Source organism: Rhipicephalus sanguineus, chromosome 7 (assembly GCF_013339695.2).
Source record: "Rhipicephalus sanguineus isolate Rsan-2018 chromosome 7, BIME_Rsan_1.4, whole genome shotgun sequence".
Classification (NCBI taxonomy): Eukaryota; Metazoa; Arthropoda; class Arachnida; order Ixodida; family Ixodidae; genus Rhipicephalus; species Rhipicephalus sanguineus.
In genome coordinates, this window is record NC_051182.1 from 5,239,515 (window position 1) to 5,256,972 (window position 17,458).

The 17,458-nt window shown below is 47.3% G+C and overlaps 1 non-coding gene across 1 annotated transcript; it reads left to right on the plus strand.

Annotated features, from left to right (window-relative positions):
- Positions 1-16,984: 16,984 nt before the first annotated feature.
- Positions 16,985-17,056, plus strand: Trnar-gcg (transfer RNA arginine (anticodon GCG)). The gene has a single exon. It is a non-coding gene; the product is annotated as a tRNA-Arg (tRNA).
- Positions 17,057-17,458: the final 402 nt, after the last annotated feature.

Consider the following 17,458-nt stretch of genomic DNA (forward strand, 5'->3'; position numbering starts at 1 on the left):
TATAGCACGCCACTCCCTTCAGGAAGCCGAATCACTCGCCAATAAAGAACTGCAAGCAACTTCTCAGTGGTTTAAAAGAAACAATTTATTATTAAATACAAAAAAAACCCAAGTACGTTGTATTCGCCTCTAACCGAAAAGTGATACCTCACACATGTGGTCTGTACGTTGGGGAAACTCGCATTGACAAGGTGAACGCGTATACTTACCTTGGCGTGACTCTAGACCCTTCATTCCACTGGGCATCACATATAGACAATTTGTGTAGAAAACTAAGCTTTGGATGCTTTACATTGTTTAAAGCTAGGAACTACTTCAACTTACACACACTCCGTATATTATACTTTAACGTTTTTCACTCTCGCCTAACCTATTGCATCGAATCGTGGAGCTACACATATGCTTCATATTGCTCCTTCGTTAACATTTTGCATAAGAGTCAAAGCCAGTTTGCCCTTGGATGAACAAAGAAATACTCAAAGTTAGTAGATTAAGAGAACATTGGCTGACCAAAATGAAGCAAAATAGGGATAACAGTTATTATAACGTTATTATAACACGAACCATTGCATCAGCACCCAAGAATGCACCATCGACTGAAGTTTTCAGAAATCTTAACATAATGCCTTTTAATATGGCTAGGCAATACAAAAGCGCAACATTAGTACACAAAATAATGAATAAAAACGTGCCCCTTCACTCATCAGTCTTAACAAAACCTAGAGGTCACACTCGACAGGCGGAACAACTAAATCTTAACCTGCCAATAGTCCACAATGTTTACGGCCGTCAAACCGTATTCTTTGTTGGTGCAAAAATCTGGAACAGTATTCCTACCCTAATTAAATGCCTGCCAAATATGACGCAATCGCTCAGGAAACTCTTCCTATCGGGGAGTTACCAGTCACCATATTGATATCGAATAACTATGTGTACATGCACATTGATTCTGTTCTTTTTTATTTTTTTGCATGATCGTATTTTAAAATGTGATTTTTGATTAAATCTTATATATCAACATTGTACTCGCTAAATAAACCACAATATGCAATGTCTGTAACGGATCCTTAACTAGCCATATCGGCTAGGGATCCGGATGTTCTCGCAGCAATTTTTGTAAATCATTTCAATGAAAATAAAAACATTCTTCTTCTTCTTCTTCTTCTTCCTCTTCTTCTTCTTCTTCTTCTTCTTCTTCTTCTATCTTTCTATCAGAACAGCGGTCTCGCACATCAGATAGTACACTCAATGACGTGCTGCTTCTGAGATCGTGCTCACTCCCTTGACACAAAGCGTTGAACCCACTAAAAAATTCGTGTTTGTCTTTTGAGAAAATAAATACTATGACTTTGAAATTAGAACTCGTTCGTGCTAGTTTGTATGAATTCGCGGTACAGTTACTTCCACTCCTCTGAAGAACGTGTTTTACCCTTGCCCTCTTTCTTAAGAGGAGGGCAAGTAACTACATCTACATCACAAATCCAATGTTTTTTATGATTACCTTTACCTGGAAATTTTTCATACAAAAGAAACCGTTACGAACCGTTACCGAACGTTTTTTTTTTCCGGTCCGGAACAGAAACGGAACGAAACTTTTTGCAGTGGAACGAAACTAAAACCGAAACGAAAAACATTTCGTTCCGACACTCTGCGACCTGCCACATGAAAGTGGTATGCTATACACTACATTAGTGACACAGTCAACGAATTTTGAGAAGTGTCTAGTTGTGCAAGTGTCCTTAGATTTTCTTTCTTCAATGTTCGCACAAAGGCGTGACAACTTGCATGCCGCCGAGACCACTACTCGTACGCCATGCCTGGATGCAACTTTCTTGACACTGTGTGAAAGCTTATGGATATATGGAAGGACCTCCACTCGCCTATGGTCCTCATTTTGCCCGGCGCGTGGCATGCCACCCATTTCTTTCTTTAACTTCTTCATTTTTGTTTCAGCTACCGCCTTTAGGACTGTGTCTGGAAAGCCAGCCGCCTTTTGAAGCTTTGGTCCATTGAGCGGTGGCAACTTTTCTTGAGAGCATTGCTAAAGCACAGGTCTGCTACGCCACGCTTGACAAGCTTAGAATGTGATGAGTCGAACGGCAAAAGCTGTTTCTTAGTGCGCGGCGCATACATCCAACAAACGTGCCCTGTGTTCGAAAAGATTAACTTCAAATATAAAAACGTAGTCTCGTTGTCTGATGCCAGTTTCTTGGTGAAATTTAAAAGATTACTACATGATTTGAATGTCTTTAAAATGCCACATAATACACCATCTATGTCAGTGGGGTTCTTCAAGTTTGACAAAATCAGGACATCGTCATACCTGAAGACCTTAACCACCTTTTCGTCAATCATCGAGCTGCTCAGGACACTGTCAAATTTTGAAAGAAATATCTGGCAGAGAACCGGCGCCACGCTAGACCCTATACCAAGCCCGTTCTTTTGCACGAACAAAGCATTTTCATATTCAATAAAGGCAGACGACAAGTACAGGGTTAAAAGCTGCATGAACGAGTCAACAGGAACACCACTAGAATTCTGGAACGAGACCGCCCCATTTTCTTCGATGAGCTCCCGAACAGCTACGAACAAGTCCGCGTGAGGCACTGAATAAAAGAGGTCTTCAATGTCCAGGGAGAACGCAGCATTAGCGCATGGCTGTCTTTCACGTAAAAAGTCCACTACACTGTCCGAAGACGTGGCAGCGAAAGGATCTGAAGTGACGAACGTGTTGAGGGACCTTTGAAGGTACTGTCCCACCTGTTGCTGCCATGTTCCCTTCTCTGTCAGAATAGCTCTGAGCGGGCAGTCCACTTTGTGGGTCTTAGCCGCGGAGAACACTGTAAGCCTGGCTCCTTTCGCCTTGCGTATCTCCTTGCCTAATTTTTAAGTCGTTAATGTCGTTAAGAAGCCTGCAGACCTCTGACTTGACTTTTGGTTTTTTTTTTGTGAATTTCTTAAAATTCTTCTCGACCGCACTCAAAGCTTTTTCTGCAACCAGTCCGCGCGGGAGCACCACAAAACCGCCTTCTTTATCAGCCTGTAAAAGCCTGAGCTCATGCTCACGAAAGTAGCGAATGACTGGACGAAAGGAGCACGTACCGCTACCACTCAACGTCTCACCTGAGCTCATGAGGGAGTCCACGCCCTCGGAAACGCAGCGGTTCTTTTCTTCCGGTGGCGATGCGCAAAGCGCCGACGACGCCATCTGCCGCCACGGCTCGGAAGCGCTGACGGGTCCGGGCGATCAGTGTTCGCGCGAGCGTCTACGCGAGTGCACGGATGGATGTGTTTTCATCGGGATTCAACGACTCTGTCGGGCCTCAGCGATGTCGAAAAATAACTGCTGCGTTGTCGGCTGCTCAAACACACCAAAAAATCGCCCGAGGAACGCACTTCTACAGGTTTCCGGTGCTATTTCATAAGCGAGAGCGACGGCGGCGGTGGATTGCGGCTGTACGATGTAGAAGGTAAGCAATCGCGGTTTGTTTACAGTAGTGTTAGACCGATTACCGTGTTTTTATTTCTCCACTTACGTCGCTACGTCTTCAGCGAACGCTACTACGTTTACATTTGGTCGCCTCGCCTGCATTGTAGACGCTACAATGCACATGAGGTTATCACTGATAAGACGCGATGCCTAGGCTCTCTTGAAAAACGAATGGCGCGAAGCGCTATGCCAGAGAATGTGGGGCAGGTGACGGCTCCTTTACAAAAGCGCCGTGGAATCACACGTGTGTTGCACGAAATGGGCTGCATTCTCATGATGGCACTGGAATGCGATCAGCGGTGCAGAATTTTCGCTGTGCGCTCGCCTCAACTGTATGCATATTGGCTGTAAAACATGGCACCTGTGCGCACTGAAGGCTTTTGACAGGACATTCAACTGATTCAACCTCCCTTTGTATGCCTCGTAACATGACTTCATGCTAATAAAACACACCCTTGATGTATCCACTAGTGCTCATTCGCTTTACACAAGCTGTGTTACGAGTGAGGCCATAGGCGTGCGCACGGGGGGTGGGGGCTTTCCTATTTGCCTAAGAGGGGGGGGGGGGCGCAAAATCTGCCCCTTGCAATAACTTAGTGGGGCCTGGGGGTGCTATGATCCTTTGCCCCCCCTTTGATGGGGAGCCCTGCGCACGCCTGAGTGGAGCTGATTATGGAACTTACGTGTTTTCTTTTCTTTATTCTTACTGGTGGTGCTAGCTACTGGTTGCTGTTTTCTTTAGCATGTAATTGGTGAGTATATGTTGGTGCTGCTTCATTGTAGTTTTATCACACCTGAAAAAAATTTTGCATGCCCAATGCGTGGGGTCGATCCTGAAAGTTTCGGGTGTTTTTTTTTTTTTATTCTTGCTAGTGGTGCTAGCTACTGGTTGCTCTTTTTGTGTGTGTGTGAAATTGCATGGACTTCAGTAAAGCACTTGGTTTTCAATCAATACATATGACCACTTTTAGCATTTGCTTTCAAACTGTGAATATTGCAAATATGTATTCTTTTAATTAATTCCTTGCTTCTTCCACTTTTCTGTAACCTTATGAACATTTCAGAGAGGATGTGTCTGGCGAGGCTACGACGCCACTCCTACGACGAGGCTACGACGCCAGCAACGGCGAGCCGCGCGCTAGCGGTGGCGGAGTCTGCGCGCGCGCCGGCGCCAGTGTGTCTGGCGCGGCTAAGACGCCACTCCTCCTGAACGCGCACGCCAGAAGAAGCCTCATCCATCAGAGAAACCGACATTTTGTGCCAGAACTGTTTCAACCGCTTCAAACAGATCGCCGTAGAGTCTCTGGATGCATCTCATTCTGACGAAAATTTTGTTCCCGAACAAAATGCTGTCGAAGAGCTAAACGTATTCGTGAAGACAACAAAATATATTTTTTTTTCAGTGAAATTACAGGGGGTCGACTGACATGCACCGACGTTCTTCTCTGAAGACACCCAGCAAATACGTAGCCAAGCTGCTATGACAAGCTAGGTGACCAGCAGCTCCGCAGTGACTCAGTCCCGCGCCACTAGCGCTAGCTGCCCATATATTTTTTCACAAGTTTATCGTGCTGGTTTCAAAGTTTTACCAACGCTGACCCTTCGCGTGGCCACACCCGTGAAATCCATGCGCCGGTGCGACAGTGCTCCCTAAAAATCTACTATATAATCACATCGCACGTAAACAAAGCTACTGTACGTGTCGAGAAAAAACGTTGGTTCATGCGTCAACGCATTCAGGCATTAGTGATCGGGACGTTATAAAGAAAGCGGTGTACTTACGATGAGCTCCACTTCGAAGGGAAGCTTGTTGACGCTTGTCTGTGGCAAAGACTTGGCGCGTGCAGTGACATTGTCGTCCCACACAGCTGTGACATCGGACACATGTCCACTATTATAAAGCGCGGCTCCTTTGCGCACACTATCGCCGCAAAAGTAATTATCAGGGACGCGCACAAGCGGCAAATCGCACGCGCGCACTTTCGTCATGCTTGCAGTGAAAGGAGGCGTCTGCTACGCGACCCGCCAGCGGTTCCAACGGCCGCCGCTACGCGGCTTTCAGTGGCGCCCCTATAGGCGCTGCGCATCGCGAATACGACGTACCGTTGCCAGGAGACCTGATGGAGGCACAGTGGGTTCCAAGCTGAACTTCGGTCCCTTTTCAAGTAGCGCGTGCATATCAGGCGGTACGGATGAGTCCTGGAGGTACGTCACAGAACCACCATAACATCTAGTGGACTTGCGTGGCAGGTTCGGTCGCACAAAATTCCAGTGGACTTCCGTGAGCTGCGCTGCCATAAGCCGAAGACGACGGAGTGTCTCCAGCGAGCGGTAGTCCGTTTTTCCACCCAAACAAAGCAGCTTTAGTCAATCCTGCAAATGTCCCAACTCCCGATGAGCTTCCGATTCCAAAATTCGACAAATGCGTTTCCAATGGCCGACAGAAGGTTTAAGAGGGCCGAACATACTGAGAACACTTTGGGGGTGGGTTCCTGTCTTGATGCATCGTGCGAAGAAACGTGCTTTGCACGACGCTAGGGCTATTGCAGCAACGCATGTTGTCAGTTGGTTTCCCTTCGGAGACACACGTAGAAAGATGCCCATTGTAGAAGAAACATATCGTAGAAAAGTCTGGTGTTGGGCCTGTTGGTACATAGCTTGAAAACAAGGAACCCAGCCTTCAACAGACACGTACACAAGAAGAAAGACGACCAGACACGCTGGGACTAACAACAGTTTAATGAAAAAACAGCCATGCGCTAATGCTGCGGTTATTGAAGACCTCTTTTATTCAGTGCCTCACGAGGGCTTGTTCGTAGTTGTTAGGGAGCTCATCGCAGAAAACGGGGTGGTCTCGTTCCAGAATTCTAGTGGTGTTCCTGTTGACTCCTTCATGCAGCTGTTAACCCTGTACTTGTCGTCTACCTTTATTGAATATGACGATGCTTTGTTCGTGCAAAAGAACGGGATTTGTATAGGGTCGAGCGTGGCGCCGGTTCTGTGCCAGATATTTCTTTAAAAGTTTGACAATGCCCTGAGCAGCTCGATCATTTACGAAAGGGTGGTTAAGGTCTTCAGGTATGTTGATGATTTCCTGATTTTGTCAAACTTGAAGAACCCCACTGACCTAGATGATGTATTCTGTGACATTTTAAACTCATTCAAATCATGTAGTAATCTTTTAAATTTAACCAAGGAACTGGCATCAGACGACGAGATTAGGTATTTAGATTTGAAGTTAATCTTTTCGAACACAGGGCACGTTTGTTGGATGTATGCGCCGCGCTCTAAGAAACAGGTTTTGCCGTTCGACTCATCGCATTCTAAGCTTGTCAAGCGTGGCATAGCAGACCTGTGCTTTAGCAATGCCCTCAAGAAAAGTTGCCACCACTAAATGGACCAACGCTTCAATGAGCAAGTGACGCGTCAAAAGGCGCCTGGCTTTCCAGACACCATCCTAAAGGCGGTAGCTGAAACAAAAAAAGTCACAGTTTCGCCGCAAGGCTGAAGCAATGAATGCGATAGCAAGAAACTAATGCTATATGAAGTGAGGCTCGCCAATGGATACTCTCAGTTTGCGAAGGAAACTAGCGTGCTTCAAGTGTCGAGCTGTAACACTTGATAGTTCGCGCTCATCTTCTGTTTGTTCGTTTAGCGGCGTCCCTTGAGCTCGAGTGGCTTTCGTACGCTCCGTAACATGAGCGCGGACATCACGGTGAAAGCGTGACACATCCCTCTTCCCCTCAGCACAAGAAAACCGCGCGAGCAGACAGCGGAAGGGCAAGGCTCTCCCTGCGCAAGTATAAGAAAAAGCGAGCGAGCTCGCCGACGACTTTTAAATGCGCCTGTCGCTCTCCTAACGCCATCTCGCTGGTAATGAAGAAACGCTTATAGCCGTCTCTGAGTCCGTCCAGCGGTAAAGGGTGTGTATATAACACTCGCCGTTACCTACGTGGAGGGTCTGCGTTTCGTGGCGTAGTGGCTAGCGCCACTCGCTGCGGATGAAGAGGTCCCTTGTTCGATTCCGCGCTACGGAAGCATTTTTCTGAATTATTTTTCTTTGGGGCTTTTATTTATATATACATACTTATACATATACGGTGCATGACGGCGGTGACGGCGACGGCACAATCCAGCCGAGACTGTCCATATAATTGCTATCGCAATAAAATGAAGAAGTTAAAGAAAGAAATGGGTGGCATGCCACGCACCGGGCAAATGAGGACCATAGGCGAGCGGAGGTCCTTCCATAAGCTTTCACACAGTGTCAAGAAAGTTGCATCCAGGCATGGCGTACGAGTAGTGTTCTCGGCGCCACGCATGTTGTCACGCCTTTGTGCGAACATTGAAGAAAGAAAATCTAAGGACACTTGCACAACTAGACACTCCTCAAAATTCGTTGACTCGCGTTGAGTTTACTCGCGTATATTGTGGACCGAATAAAGTTGTTTCCCTCACTGCGTCACTAATATAGTGTATAGCATACCACTTTCATGTGGTAGGTCGTACATAGGACAGACGGGGCGCTGTGTGAACACGCGCCTGAGAGAACGTGAGACACCAGTCACTTCAGGAGGAGGCGCGCACTTGCCTGCGCATTGCAGAGCGTGCGGGTGTTCAGCCATTTTTAACGACACTGAAATTATTGGTAGGGGATGCACGAAATGTCAGAGGGAAATAATTGAGGCATATCACATGCAAAAACAAGGTCCGGCTCGTTGCGTAAACACATCTTCCCTCTCGCTATCACGAAAACAGGTGACGTTTTTAGACAAACGTAAGTAGAAGGTGCCACAAGCGGCGTTTAATCTGCAAGGTTTTAAAGCACTTCAGCGTTATGGGTATGTTTCGTCGACTGTCACATGCTCACCGCCCCCCCCCCTCCCTTTTGTTTCCCTCCCACCTAACATATCTTGTAGGGCGCGTGCGCGTTTTTGGGTTTCCTTTTCGAGTAGATGTTTTTTCATTAAACTGTTGTTAGTCCCAGCGTGTGTGGTCGTCTTCCTTCTCTTCTTGTGTACGTGTCTGTTGAAGGCTGGGTTCCTCGTTTTCAAGCTATGTACCAACAGGCCCAACACCAGACTCTTCTACGATATGTTTCTTCTACAATGGGTATCTTTCTACATGTGTCTCCGAAGGGAAACCAACTGACAACATGCGTTGCTGCAATAGCCTTAGCGTCGTGCAAGGCACGTTTCTTGGCACGATGCATCAAGACAGGAGCACACCCCCCGCCCCACCGAGCGTTCTCAGTATGTTCGGCCCTCTTGAACCTTCAGTCGGCCATTGGAAAGGCATTTGTCGAATTTCGGAATCGGAAGCTCATCGAGAGTTGGGCCATTTGCAGGATTGGCTAAAGCTGCTTTGTTTGGGTGGAAAAACAGACTACCGCTCACTGGAGACACCCCGTCGACTTCGGCTTATGGGAGCACAGCTTACAGAAGTCCACTGGAATTCTGTGTGACCGAACCTGCCACCATAGGCGTGCGCACGGGAGCCCCCCCCCCCCTATTCACCTAAGACGGGGAGGGGGGAGGCGCAAAGTCAGCCCCACACATTGACAAAATAGGGAGGGGGGCGCTATGTAAGCGCCATACACTGACTAAATTGGGAGGGGGGGGCGCCGCGACGAACCTTCGCCCCCCCCCTGAAGGGGAATCCTGCGCATGCCTATGCCTGCCACGCAAGCATAGGCATGGTGGTTCTGTGACGTACCTGCAGGACTCATCCGTACCGCCTGGTATACTCGCGCTACCTGAAAAGGGACCGAAGTTCAGCTTGGAACCCACTGTGCCTCCGTCAGGTCTCCTGCAATGGTACGTCGTATAGCTGACAAGGCGCCACCGGAAGAAAAGGACCGCTGCGTTTCCGAGGGCGTGGACTCCCTCATTAGCTCAGGTGAGAGGTTGAGTGGTAGCGGTACGTGCTCCTTTCGTCCAGTCATTCGCTATTTTCGTGAGCATGAGCTCAGGCTTTTACAGGCTGATAAAGAAGGCGGTTTTGTGGTTCTCCCGCGCGGGTTGGTTGCAGAAAAAAAAAGCTTTGAGTGCAGTAGAGAAGAATTTCAAGAAATTCACAAAAAAACCCCAAAAGTCAAGGCGGAGGTCATCAGGCTTCTTAACGATATCAACCTGGAAAAAATAGGCAAGGAGATACGCAAGGCGAAAAGAGGCAGGCTTACAGTGTTCTCCGCGGCTAAGACCCACAAAATGGACTGCCCGCTCAGAGCTATTCTGACAGAGAAGGGAACATGGCAGCAACAGGTGGGACAGTACCTTCAAAGGTCCCTCAACACGCTCGTCACTTCAGATCCTTTCGCTGCCACGTTTTCGGACAGTGTAGTGGACTTTTTACGTGAAAGACAGCCATGAACTAATGCTGCGTTCTCCCTGGACATTGAAGACCTCTTTTATTCAGTGCCTCACGCGGACCTGTTCGTAGCTGTTCGGGAGCTCACCGAAGAAAACGGGGCGGTCTCGTTCCAGAATTCTTGTGGTGTTCCTGTTGACTCGTTCATGCAGCTTTTAACCCTGTACTTGTCGTCTACCTTTATTGACAATTGTGGCGGTTTGGGCGTGTTGGTATGACATGTTCAATAAATTCTAAGCGCACATAAAGACGAGAACACGTATGACACACAGGCGCTAATGTGCGCCTGTGTGTCATACGTGTTCTTTGTCCTCGTCTGTATGTGCGCTTAGAATTTATTGACCTTTATTGAATATGACGATGCTTTGTTCGTGCAAAAGAACGTGATTTGTATAGGGTCGAGTGTGGCGCTGGTTCTCTGCCAGATATTTCTTTCAAAATTTGACAATGCCATCAGCAGCTCGATGATTGACGAAAGGGTGGTTAAGGTGTTCAGGTTTGTTGATGATTTCCTGATTTTGTTAAACTTGGAGAACCCCATGCACTGACCTAGATGATGTATCATGTGACATTTTAAACTTATTCAAATCATGTAGTAATCTTTTAAATTTCACCAAGGAACTGGCATCTGACAACGAGATTAGGTTTTTAGATTTGAAGTTAATCTTTTCGAACACAGGGCACGTTTGTTGGATGTATGCGTCGCGCACTAAGAAACAGCTGTTGCCGTTTGTGGGGTCTGATGCGATAAACGCCGCCGCTCTCGGAACACACGGAGACAGTTTCAGAGGCGGAGAGGAGAGGGGGAGGGGAGAGCGGTAGTAGAGAGAGGGAAAGGGAGTGGATAGGGAGAGTGGAGAGGAGGTGTGTAGAGAGGGTCTGCGCATGCGCAGTATGGGTGGTTACGCCGCACATTACCGGTTTGAACTCCGCCATAAGATGCTTCGCATCTAAAAAAAAATCGTGGCGAGGGTTGCACTAAGTCGAGCAAGGCTTGAAGCAGCGAAGCTGTACGATTCTGAAGTCTAATTTTGTTGCTTCTAGGTTGTTGCGAGGCTTTAGCTAGGTGATGCTAGGTGATGCTAGCGCAGACAGGTTCGAGTTGAACCACAGGCACGACACGGATGTCCGAACTCCAGGGAGAAAAACTCGCGCTGAAACGAAGCGTTCATACCGCCCATACGTATACGGGCACGTCGTCGTTCGCTCAAGGCTTTCATCGCTTCGGCATCTTGTCGCCGCCACCGTTTATTTTGCCGCTCCCTAGAATTCTCTCGTTGTACAGGCCGCTGAATCACTCCTTAAGCCTGTTTCACATGACAGCGATTTTCCTCCAAGAGCGGAGCGGTCGATTAAAATTTTTAATCGATGAATCATTAATCGTTAAACGATTTAGCCTTTAATCGATTAATTGCTTTCGGTGGAATGTTTTGATGGATTAATCGATTAATAGACATTTCTTATCGGTGCTTTAAAACCGATATCAAATTGTTTGAGAGGCATCGTTCGTGTTTGATATGGACCCAAATCTTTTTATCAGACGCGCTGACGCTCGAAAATTCCCACTTCCGAAAGTGTCGACGACGGGCCCCTTGTGTCCAGTGTGCGAAAATTCCCACTTTCGCACACTAGACACAAGGGGCCCGTCGTCGTTGGTTGATGTCTCGGATTCAAGCATCTGTGGCCATCATCCCTGGACACTTCGGCAGCAGGTCGTATTTTCTCGAAGCCTGCCTACTCGAGCTCATCGAAACCGGAGGTGAGTTCGGGGACCACACTGGTTGGAAAGTCGCAGCTGAAACATGCAGTGTGGAGGAGGGCGAGGAAATCCCGAGAAAGGTAAAATAGAGACGAGGAGGAAGAGGAATTAAATAAGACGCTCGCTCTCGTAAGCACGGCATCGTTTCTAGGTTGGGGAAGCCCTACATAATACTATAATTGCGGACTGACGCCATCTTTTCCTTCAGGTCAGCGATGCAGAGATTAGAAAGAAACATACTGGCCCCAAACAGACCACCGATACTTCGGCAGTGACACGAGTTTCTGCCTCCCGGCTAGAATGAACTGCAGCTGCGCCGGTGTACTCGGCAGGTTTCATGTGATCGTTGCCGGCGCCACTGGCACTATTTCACTCGCGCGTACATCCTGAACTGTGAGCGCCATCTAGTGTATCAGGCATTACAACATAAATTTCGCAACTGTCCTTCTTTCTTGTCACAGCAGAAGGCGGGGGCCTCTAGCTGAAACTGTATTTCTCCCTAAATATGCAACCATACAGTATTACTAAATGCTACAACGTCACTTCTTCAGTAGTAATGCACTGGATGCTAGGCGTTCGGTAAACTGACGCGTAAGGTTGCGGATTACATAAAGGGACCCTTTTCACAATTCGCGCATTGCTGCGCGTCTCTCAACTCATGGCAGCGCGCTCGTAGTGCTGTCTATATTATGCGTGTCAAGAGAGCAGAGTCTACATTTTCCGCGTCCCGGCGCCACGTTTGAACACCCTGTTTGAAGAAGTGACTAAGCTGCCATTAATTGGGCTAACTGCATCGCAGGAAAACTAGCCGAACAATTATGAAAAGGGTATATAACCTATAAGACCGACAGTTGGGATGGTTGGTATGCAGCGTAATAAAAGATGGTTGCTAGCGTGGTTGTGCCTCTTTACGCTAGCAAACATGTCTTATTATGTGTATACGGATTACCTAATCCTTTTCCCATCATCGTACTTCATCACTCTTTTTCCCCCGTTGCGTTTTCCCCGGTGCAGTGTAGCAGGCAAGGCGTACTAGCTCAGGCCACCCTCTCTGCCTTGTAATATATTTTCTCTCTCTCTTTCATTGCTAAACGATATTTTATTTGCTAAACAGTAAAACAGAACGGCACTAAGAACCACTTAGGAAATAACCGGCGCATATTACAATGCCGCACTTACACAGGAAGGGAGTAAAATCTGAGGGTTGGATAAATACAAAGAGAGTTGCGAGTGACACTACAGGCGACGAAAACTACTCGTTTATCAAATGTAAGGAGAGATGCGTTTATGTGGCAACACAATGAAGCAGCGCTACAAAAACGAACACGAACAAAATAAGCAACAAGACGATGCGCTGGCACGTATGAAATTTACAGAAAAGAATAAACTTCTTTGTTGAAAGTTGGCGAATCGCCGTGCTGCTTACTTTCTCAACAGTCCCCTTTTGTTTTGTTTCATGGTGTTGCTGCTCCGAACCACATACATTTTGCTACTGAGCGAAGAAATGCCAGTTGGCCGAGATGCTCGGGCGACAACCGACACCTCCTTTGGGTCGCCACACATCCAGCATGCGAAAAATGGCGTTCGGATGCCCCTCCCTCCCCCCTCCTACTGACGTTGCAGGAATTGGCAAATACGACGGCATCCCAAATAGAACCAGAAAAAATCACAGCATATCCACGGAGTGAATGATGATGAGTGGGTGAAGCTGCGGAGGTTCATCGGTAAACCGTGAATCTTCCGTGAATTCTGCCCAGTACATCATCACCGACGTGAGATCGGGCGCGTTTATACTAAAGGTTCGATGAGAGTTATGACGACTTGCAGCTCACTTTAATTTCACATGTACGCTGTGAATTTTCATTGTTTAGAAAACGATTGCTTTAGAAAACATCTGGCGTCTTTCGCTAAGCAGCTGGCGCCTTTTCGTTTTGCTTTAGAAATATCTGGCGTCTTTCGTTGGTTTATTTCATCAATCAACGGCGTTTTGAACAAAATTTTTATTGTTTAATCACGCACAGGAGAAATCTCACCAGGCACTACCTTGGAGGTAAACAATGGCTGCTAATGGGAATGAGAGACAGAAGAAGTCGGCTTTTAGCTAACACTTACACTTCTACTTCTACTAACGTTTCCTACTGGAACATGCCAATGGCTGCTAATAGGGAATGAGAGACAGAAGAATTCGGCTTTTAGTTAACGCGCACGCTGCGAATTTTTTATTGTTCAACAACGCACAGGAGAAATCTCCCACCGGCACCACCTTGGAGGTCAAGATCTGGTACTAGCGTTAAGACTGGTTACGCACTACGACGGCGACGAACGGGTGCCGCTTTAAGGAGCTTCGCCCCTAAAAGTAGCTGCATTCGGCTATGCAACTTCCTCTTGCAGAGCGCAGCCAGGGGCAGCACCTTTTCCAGCATTTTTTCCCCCTGCAATATGTTCAGAATGTCAGCTGCGGATATTTATTTATTTTAAATGCGAAGCAGCTTTTGCGCTAGGCTGTGTCTGTGGTTCCATTGGCGACCGTCCGTTTTCTAAAACCTACTGTAGCCATCTGTAGCATATTGAGCGCGCGCTCGCGCCAAGGAGAAGACTTCTTCGTCTCGTTCTTCGACCGTCTTGATGATGATACGTGCAGAGCACTTTAGGGGCCCAGGCTGCCGTATGCTGTCCTAGCTTGGCGTAACGCAGACAAAACCACGTGTGCTGGCACGCGCTAGCGCGTTCGGGCCAGTGTAAGGGGCTCGGTAAGACGCTGTGGCCTCTCCCCCTTACACTCTCTCAGCAGTTATGTGATGGCGTCGGCGAACGATATTTTGCAGACGCGCGATGAACCAACGCGTTGTATCCTAGTCAGAACGCGCTGGCACGCGCTAGCGCGTTCGGACCTGTGTAAGGGGCTGGGTAAGACGCCGTGGCCTCTCCCCCTTAGACTATCTCAGCAATCACGTGATGCCGTCGGAGAACCAGATTCTGCAGACGCGCGATGAACCCGCGTGGCGTGCTCCAACAGGAGTTCGGGACGAGTAACAGCAACAGCAACTACAGTGAATTCATGGTGTGCTCCACATGCAAGAACGCGTTAACCACATGCAAGGTGCCCGTGATGAACGGAACTTTAAGTCGACCCATGCGCTCCTTCACATCCCCACATGGTTCCCTTTAGTGGGAGATGGTGAAATTTTAATAAATGCGAAGCATTTCTTAGCGAACCTCAGGCACTTTGGCCGTTTCTATCTACGTATCTATCTATCTATCTATCTATCTATCTATCTATCTAGCCGCCTACGTCTGGGCGCTCTCCTGTTCGTCTGTATAAATTGTAATATACCAAAATTGGCCTAGCAGGGGATCAGTGTATGACGAACACCATCCACTGGTCATGACATGAATAACGCAAAATACCTGTCGCGTACGTCATGAAACCCTTTCTCTCAGTCACGTGTGGCACATACCCGTAAACCAGAGGTAATGTTATGCGAGTATGTGGCACAGATGATACAGAGTCAGGTGATACAGACGCAAGGAAAGAGATAATAATAATAATTGTTGCGGTTTTATGTCAGAAAACCACGATATGAAGTGAGAGACGCCGTAGCGAATGGCTCCGGAAATTTTGACCATTGGGTATTCTTTAACGTGTACCGAGATTGCACAGAACACGGGCATCTAGCATTTTGCCTCTATCGAAATGCGACTGCCGCGGCCGGGATCGAACCCGCGACTTTCGGGTCAGCAGCCGAGCACCTTAACCGCTACACCACCGCGGCGGACGCAAGGAAAGTGAAGAAAGTGAAGAAAGAACACCCCTGGAAGACGCTCAACCACTATCCACTCGTACACGTGGTCCGCAACGTGGACCATGTGGATTACGCAAAAACCAGCGTCAATGCTTCCAACAATATTTCTGCTGAGAGAACCAGGCCTCTCATCATTACCGGTGTCTTCAACATTGATTTATCAAGACGCAAAAATGCTTGGTCTCTATACTGCGTGAAAGACGGATTCGATGTGGAAAGGGCATCAAAAGCCTCGCTGCCACGTCCACGACAGGATGCATCATAGATCATTTCATCGTAAGAGGGATCCAGGATTTCCACCATCTGCACTATACCTCGCACTCCAGTACACTTAGACCCCTCGTAACCGCGATCACGAACGGATCCGATTAGCAAGTCCGGTGCAGCTGCTCGGGCTCACTGATCACTTTGATGATGACCTTGATCAAGAACTGTCAAGAACCCCTTTCACACATGCACGCGGGATCGTGCGTGCGTCGTCCGTTTTCCGTATGTGCGTGCGTTCTCCGTCATAACGGACAATTATAAGCATTACAACTGTAACTGTGACTGTAACGTACGTACGTGCAGTGCGCCTGCGCGTGCCATGCGGCTGTGTATATATCTAGGGAAACTTTCCTGAATGAAGCTTAGTTGCAAGTTATGCCTGCCCTGTGCGCCTGTGTTCCTTCTTTGCCCTGTACGGATTCGTGCTATCCAGTATTCAAGAATATAAGCACTACAAATCAGCTTACCGCCTCTGGTGTTGGTAACACCCATGTGTCTGTTGCCATCGCTACGCAACTGTAAACAACTGGCTTTATAATAGATATGCGACTCTTCAACATATGAGTGCGCGTACACCACTTCCATATTTCTCTAGCGTCATTCCGCAACGTTTCGCTCAATATCAAATTACGCCACAGTCACCATCCCGCGCATGCTTCGCGTAACATTGATTCCCACGGTACGTGGGATCTGCCAATTTTTTTTTGTTTATTTGAAATACTGTCAACCCTCTTTTGAGGCTAATTACAAGGAGGTGCATACTATACAACCAGTAGGGCATAACAACCAGTAGGTACATAATACAACTTACAGAAATTTTAAAATGAGACAAACATTTATACAACATTAGAAGTACTCTCTTATAACCAACGAAAAGACATTTCCAATCACATAACAATAGGAACAATCGGGATCATTTTTATGTCAAATCACGAAAATGTAGATCAAGTGAGTGCATAAATTTGTTGATAAGAACTAACAGACAATAATGCCAAGGAAAGTATAGGGGACGTTATTAGTAGTAAATGTAATGAAAATATGAACAAAGAAAAGTGCACGAAAAGATAGCTTGCCGCGGGCAGGGACCGAACCTGCGACCTTCGACTTGATGCTTTCAGGTAGTATGCGAGGGATTATTGGCCAGCTGTCAGGTCGTAATAAGTCCACGTGTTAGGTGACGCCAACAGGCGGAAAAAGAGTGTTCCACACTCGCCGTCATGGCTACTGGCGGCGCTGACTGACGCTCCCACGTTTAAATACACATATATACCCCAGAAGGTGGACGGAGGGATGGCCGCCGCGGTAGCTCAGTTGGTAGAGCATCGGACGCGTCTTCGAAGGTCGCAGGTTCGGTCCCTGCCCGCGGCAAGCTATCTTTTCGTCCATTTTTCTTTCTTCACATTTACATTACATTTACTACTAATAACGTCCCCAATACTTTCCTTGGCATTATTGTATGTTAGTTCTCATTAATATTGTGCATAACAAAGAAAAACGAGCCCTTAAAATTTCCACTCCTTCCCTTCATAAATTTGTTAACATCATTCGTATTTACTATTTCACCCGGTAATACATTCCTCTCCTCAATCACTTCAGGGAAGAATGCATGCTGGTACATCTTCGTTCGCGCAAAGCATGGCTGCAGCACTCACCCGTGATTTGCCCTCTCGCTTCGTTTCCCAGATAGTTGTATGTAGCCATTTCTGTTTATTTTAAGATCACTTTCCAATATTTGAAAAAGAAACTTTAATCTGTGTTTAAGTCTGGCGT